The 7,091-nt window shown below is 43.6% G+C and overlaps 1 pseudogene; it reads left to right on the top strand.

Annotated features, from left to right (window-relative positions):
- Window positions 1–399: 399 nt before the first annotated feature.
- LOC108285136 overlaps window positions 400–7,091 on the top strand; it is an 83,664-nt pseudogene continuing 76,972 nt past the window's right edge.

Below are 7,091 nucleotides of genomic sequence, written 5' to 3'. Positions count from 1 at the left end.
AGCTTGAAAGCAACATGTAGAGCTTGAAGACTGTCAGGGCGGCTCCCGTCCAAAGCAGATGCTGAGGTGAGGATTTCAGGACACGTTTATGAAGGTGATCCCAGGATGCGCCTTGAGGAAGTCAGACAGAAGGCAGGCAGGCAGGGAGGAAAGCCATTCAAAGACATCTTACTAGGGTAGCTGGGTCCTCTACCCCATTTGGGATCCTCTGAGAGACTTCAAAAACACAGCTGAGAATTGTCCCACTGGAGGGTGAGGAGGCTGGGGTATTTATCCTCCAACTCTTGCCCCAAATCAGTAGAGAATCCACAAGGGCTGTCAGCTCTCCCACACCTCTGGCCTGCCCCACGTGGTCCCCATAGTCTCTGCAGGTAGCAAACCCATGCAGGCAGATGCAGGATGGCTGTGGGCCTGGGAGGAAGCTGCCTGCAGAAGTTCAATGTGGAGGCTGAGGAGAGGAATGCAGGCACTGCCAGCACCTCTCGCAGAGAACAAACGGGTGATCAAAAACTACCCACTACTCCAAAAACGAGTGACCTGCTGCTGAGAATGGAGAGCGCTGTGGGAGGTAAGAGGTGGGGCATTAGCTGCACACAGAAATCACATGAAACCCGGTGGGAGAATGCCCTTTTCCTCTAGATGGTAACCTTATTCCTAGAAGGCCCTTGCCCCTGCTCATTCTCTGTCTCAGTTTCAGAAGAAGCCTCTTGAGGAGGCCTTCCCTGACCTGCCCTCATGCCCTTCCCTCCAGTAGCCTTAGGATGCTTATAAATCAGTGTCCGTCTTCCCCCAAGTCTTCACATTCTCTTAGCCTCTTAGCACAGGAACAGGTCTGCCTTACTCACTTTTGCATTGCCAACACCTGGCGCACAGCCTGGACATGGAAGACAGTCAATAAATACCTAGAGGTGTCGATGGAACATATTTAATGTGGCATGATTGTGAGTCATATTGTGTTCAGTGTGAAGGGATCAAGTAGGCCTCCTGACTCATTTTGCCTGTTTTTACTTGATCACTCCCCTTCTTCTGTGGATGGCAGGTGATGCTGTGTTCCTCAATGCAGCTCCAGTCAGTAAAAACCCAGGTGAGAGAATTCCATCAAGTTTCATTAAAGGATATTTACTAAAACTTCCTCCCTCTAACCTCCTTACTGTCACAACCGATTTATAAAGAACACGGCTTACGACTATAAAGGATTTAATCAGGTTTTCTCTTTTCTTGAGAGGGTAAAAGTTCAGCTTCCTTATGGAGGGAGCTGTATGGTGTTATCACTGCCTATTCTGGGAAAGGCAAGCCCGTTCCACTTAGTGACCAGCATTTTCTCAGGGTTTTATTTTCTTAGAGCTTTTCCTAGCAGTTACAACAGTGATCGGAGACTGGCAGATGTGCTGCCCTTAGACACGGCAGAGGGAGAGGGACAGCAGAAATGGAAGAGGGACACGGATCAGTCTTAGAGAACTATTCCCCAGTTCTCTGACAATGTGTTTTCCATCAAGACATGTAACAGTAACTCGCTCATATTAATTCAAGTAAAGTGTGGAGGTGGTTGTAAGAAAAAGAAACGCCTCATGGGACCTGGGCATAGTGGCTCACAACTGTAATTCCAGCACTTTGGGATGCTGAGGCGGGAGAATCACTTGAGCCCAGGAGTTTGAGATCAGCCTGGGCAACATGGCAAAACCCCATCTCTTGGTGCTAGGGAGGCTGAGGCAGGAGGATCGCTTCAGCCCAGGAAACTGGCTGCAATAAGCCATGATCATACCACTGCACTCTAGCCTGGGTGACACAGGGACACCCTGTCCCAAAATTTAAAAGAAAGAAAAATATGCCTCATGGGAAAGCAGAAAAATTGAACAACCACACTCGGGAAAGGCAAGAAACAAGGCACATCTAGAGCTGAGCCTCTTAACCCTCCTTTTTGTTCTTTATATTCCTCTAATAATAATCTTGCTCATTATTTCTGCATCATTCATGTGTTCCTCTTTTCATATGTTAACATTATTTTAATACTAGCTCCTACAGCTAACTGGTAAAGGGGTCTTTCTCAATTCCATACCCCAAAAAAGAGTCTGGACTGCTCTGCTTATTTGAATTGAGACAAATTCTAGTAACAAGTTATGGGTTAGTGACAAGCCCATAGACAATGCTAACTTTGAGACAAGTACTGAATCAATGTGGTGGGAGTAAGAATGGGAAAAGAATGCTCAGCATGGTACTTCATGCCTGTAATCCCAGCACTTTGGGAGGCTGAGGTGGGTGGGTCACCTAAGCCCAGGAGTTCGAGACCCACCTGGACAACATGATGAGACCCCATCTCTACAAAAAAAAATACAAAACTAGCCAAGCATGGTGGCACATCCCTGTAGTTCCAGGTACTCAGGAGGCTGAGGCAGGAGGACAGCCTGAGCCTGGGGAGGTTGTGGCTGCAGTGACCCGTGATCACGCTGCTGCCCTCCAGCCTAGGTGGAGTGAGACCCTGTTGAAAATTTAAAAAAAAAAAAAAGAGAGAGAGAGAGAGAGAGAATGGGAAGTGAGAGTTTTAAGGCATAGAACATAGACATACGCACTCAGGTAAGTGTGAAGGCAGAACTTCCCGAGAAAGTTGTGTAGACTGTATAAATAGCCAAAGATTAACTGCCTCAACCCTCCCCCAGCAGAGACTGGTAGCTGGTGACTTAGGATGCAGAAATTTACATTTGTTTTAAGACAGCATCTTCTTCACTGTTCCATGCAGACCGATGACTTCCAACTGGGAGCGTCTTCAATTCCCTGCCTGAGGCTTTTGCCAATCATAGCTCCACTCAGGCTCAAGGCAAGCCAGAGGTACCTGGGAGTTGATGGCACCAAGAGCAGTCTTCAGTGACAAATGGGAGTTGGTAAATACCCCAGAGGCTTTGGCCTTTAGGCAGGGCAACTCTGAGGCTTGTTCTGCACTTTCTCCCAGAGATCCAGAGAGCAACTGGGTCAGTTTCCCATAGAAATAAGCTGCTCTGTGGCACACGCTCTATCGCCCTCCTCCCTTCCTCGTCTCACTTCATGCTGCTGCCTGTGCCTTGGAATTTACGAATCCTAACTCAGGAGGTGTTTCCTGAAAACTCAACCTATGGAAATAATTTTTCACATTTCAGGGATTGAACTTTCTGAAATGCTTTTTCCAGATCTGTGCTCCAGATCTCATTCTCCTCCCACTGCGTCATGGTTCCCTGGCCCCTGTTCTGTGACGCAATCACCTCGAAACACAGATTGCAAGGCAATAAAAGTCCACAGATTTATCATTTCCTACCATAAGATGTGTTTGCTCTACTGATAAAATCGGACAAGCAAGTGGTTAGCTCCCAGATTTTCTGAACTTGTGGAACAGGTCACATCTGAGCAATTAAAACAGTAACTTAAGTCAGCTTAAGAAATGAATCGGCCAGGCCTGGTGGCTCATGCCTATAATCTCAGCACTTTGGGAGGTTGAGGTGGACTGATCACTTGTGGTCAAGAGTTCAAGACTAGCCTGGCCAACGTGATGAAACCTGTCTCTACTAAAAATACAAAATTAGCCGGGAGTAGTGGCACATGCCTATAATCCCAGCTATTTGGGAAGCTGAGGCAGGAGAATCGCTTGAACCCAGGAGGTGGAGGTTGCAGTGAGCCAAGATCTCACCACTATCTGAGCAACAAGAGTGAAACTCCATTTCAAAAAAAAAAAAGAAAGAAAAAAATGCAGTCAACAACTAAAATAGTAATTTTAAAACAAAAAAACTTTTCAAATAGAAAGGTAGATTCCATTCATGCTTAGGAACTCAACAGCAACATCGTAACAGTTGTGCCAAGTTAATACATAAATTTAATTCATTCCAAATAAAAACTACCAGCAGTATTTTTTAGCTATTTTCTTATGGAAAAATAAATAAGTAAAACTAGCCAGAAAAATTGCATTTAAAAAAAGCAATGAGGGAAAATTAGCCTTGCCAAATATTAAATATAATATAAAGCTACATTAATTAAAGCAACATAATACTGCCCCATAAATAGAAATGTCAATGGAATATTCCAGTAATAGATCCCAAAGCATAGTGAAATTTAATATATGATAAAGGCATATTATTAAAGAAATACATTCACACAATGGGTAGCCATATGGAGAAAAAAATGAATCCATTCCTCTAAACTTAAAACAAAATAAATTACAGATGGAATAAATATTTAAATGTAAAAAATGAAAACCACAAAATTATAGAAAAAAATAGAAGAGATGTTTGTACAATCTTGGAATGAGGAAGGCCTTCTAAGCATGACATGTAAATCAGAGGTCATGGAAGAAAAGACCGTTAAGTTTGCACAAAAAGAAAACATTTTGCATACCTAAAACCTCCATAAGCAAAGTCAAAAGAATACATGGCCAAAAAAATGATGTATATTTGTGCAATTCATATCACAATTGGCTTAGTTCCGTAACATATAAAGAACTCTAGAAATTATTATGCAAAATCAACAACTTAATATTTGCTAGCAAAAGATATAAGTAGACAATCCATAGAAAAGTAAAGATACTCTTAAAGCATAATTAGTTTCAGTCATAATGTGAAATACTTAACCTTACTAATGATAATGTAAGTGCAATTAAAACTGTAGTGAAGTTCCATTTTTCATCTATCAAACTGACCACATGGAAAAGTTTAGAATCAACTGTATTTTGTTTGCTGGCTTGTTTTTAGAGAGAGGGGTACGGCTCTGTTGTCCAGGCTGGAGTGCAGTGACATAATCATGGCTCACTGCAGCCTTAAACCCCTGGGATCAAACGACCCTCCAGCCTCAGCTTCCTGTATAGCGCGGACTACAGGAGCGTGCCAATATACCCGGCTAAATTATTTTATTTTTTCATAGAGGGGGATCTCACTATGTTGCTCAAGCTGGTTTCAAACTCCTGGCCTCAAACAATCCTCCTGCCTCAGCCTCCCAAAGTGCTGGGATTACAAGTGTAAGCCACCACACTTGGCCCACTCTGCGTTGTTGAAGAACAGGCAATCTTACACACTGCTGGTACAAATATGAAGGACAGTACCTACTAAAATTATAAATGCATGTACCCTTTGACCCAGCAATTCTCCTTTTGTGGGCAGTTCAGAACCCTTTCTAGGGGTTGGTGAACTTTTCCTGTGAAGGGCCAAATGGTAAATAATTTAAGCTTTGCAGTTTAAGTGTTCTCATCTCAGCTACTCAGTCCTGTCACTGCAGCATGAAATCAGCTACTGACAATCAATATGTGAATAAGCATAGCTGGGTTTTAGTAAAACTTTATTTACAAAACAGCTTGTGAAGAAGACTTAGCCTGCAGGCCGCAGTTTGCCAACTCCTGCTATAGGAGGGCAGCAGAAGCAAAAAGGCTGCACACACCCTTGCCATGGCAGAGACCACTGGCTGTTCCCAACTCCATTCCTTGCATGTAGTAAAAGCTCTGCAGCTAGGACTCCGATGCCCAGCCAGGAACTGCATTTCTCAGCCCTCTGTGCAGTTTGTTGGCCACATAACTAAGTTCTCCATGATGTATGAGCAGAAGTATAAGCTCTGGTTCACTTGCTTAAGAAGAAATCTCTGCTGCTAGACCTGTTCTTTCTCCCCTTCTCACTGGCCGCTGACAGTGACAAGAAGGACATTGAAGCCAATACTTAAAATGGCTAAGCTGCCATCAACCAGCGTCCTGAATTACTGAATGGGGCAGAGTGATCCAGGGCAGGGCAGGTTTGCAACATAATAAAACATAATAAAAATTGTTGCAAACTTGACCTGGGAGAGAAAAATCTTTTTGCTTCATAACCTTCTCCTGAGAAGTTACCATTCCTGATAAAATGCTTAAGCAATTTTCTGTGAACTTTAATGGGATTAAGGTTTGCTCTGGAAAACCAATTACCTACATGCCCAATTACCCACACACTCAGCGGCCAACTGTCAATCAAGAGCCTAGTGACCTTTAACCAGACTTTCTCTTCTTTCTGTGTCGTGTCTAGCAATGATTATCTAACCATTCTCTTTTCCTATAAAATGTCCCTGCCAAAACTGAATTGAGGAAGTGGCCTTCTCAGGTCCATTTCCCTTCTACACATGATCACACGAAAACTTTAGTACATGCTCACAACTAAATTGTCTGAAAAGTTTTCTCTAACATTTGGAACATTCGCATGTATGTTAGCCCATTGTGCATCACTATAAAGGAATACCTGAGATTAGGCAATTTAAAAAGAAAAGAGGCTTCATTGGCTCATTGTTCTGCAGGCTGTACCAGCATGGCTCCAGCATCTGCTCCTGGTGAGGGCCTCAGGAAGCTTCCAATCACCATGGAAGGCAAAGGGGGAAGAGGTGTATCACACAGCGAGAGAGGGAGTGAGAGAGCATGCACGAGCAGACAGGAGGTGTGAGGCTCTTTAAACAACAATAGCTAGTGTGAACCCAGAGAGAACTCACTCATTACCATAGGGATGGCACCAAACCAGCTATGACTCAATGACTCCAATGCCTGTAATCCCAACACTTTGGGATGCCTAGGCAAGAGGATCGCTTGAGCTCAGGAGTTCAAGACCAGCCCGGGCAACTCAGTGAGACTTCTTCTCTACTAAAAATAAAAATTAAAAAAATAATCAGGCATGGTAGTGCATGCTTGTAGTCCCAGCTACCAGAAAGGCTGAATCTGGAGGATCACCTGAGCCCAGGAGATCAAGGCTGCAGCGAGCTATGATCTCGCCATTGCACTCCAGTCTGGGTGACAGAACAAGACCTTGTCTCCAAACAAAACAAAGAGAAGACATGTGTACTCATGTTCGTTGCAGCACTATCCACAACAGCAAAGACATGAAACCAATTTGGGTGTTCATCAACGATGGATTGGATAAAGTAGCACATATATACCATAGAATACTACTTGGCCACAAAAAAGAACAAAATCATGTCCTTTGCAGTAACATAGATGCAGTTGGAGGCCATTATTCCAAGTGAATTAATGCAGAAACAGAAAGTCAAATATCACACGTTCTCACTTAGTAAGTGGGAGCTAAACCTTGAGTACACGCAAACATAAAGATGGGAACTATAGACACCATGGAATACTA

This window comes from Cebus imitator, unplaced genomic scaffold (assembly GCF_001604975.1).
Source record: "Cebus imitator isolate Cc_AM_T3 unplaced genomic scaffold, Cebus_imitator-1.0 Scaffold291, whole genome shotgun sequence".
NCBI classification, from domain to species: domain Eukaryota; kingdom Metazoa; phylum Chordata; class Mammalia; order Primates; family Cebidae; genus Cebus; species Cebus imitator.
The sequence above is the reverse complement of the archived record's forward strand: the minus strand, read 5'-3'. Positions and strand labels throughout refer to the sequence as shown.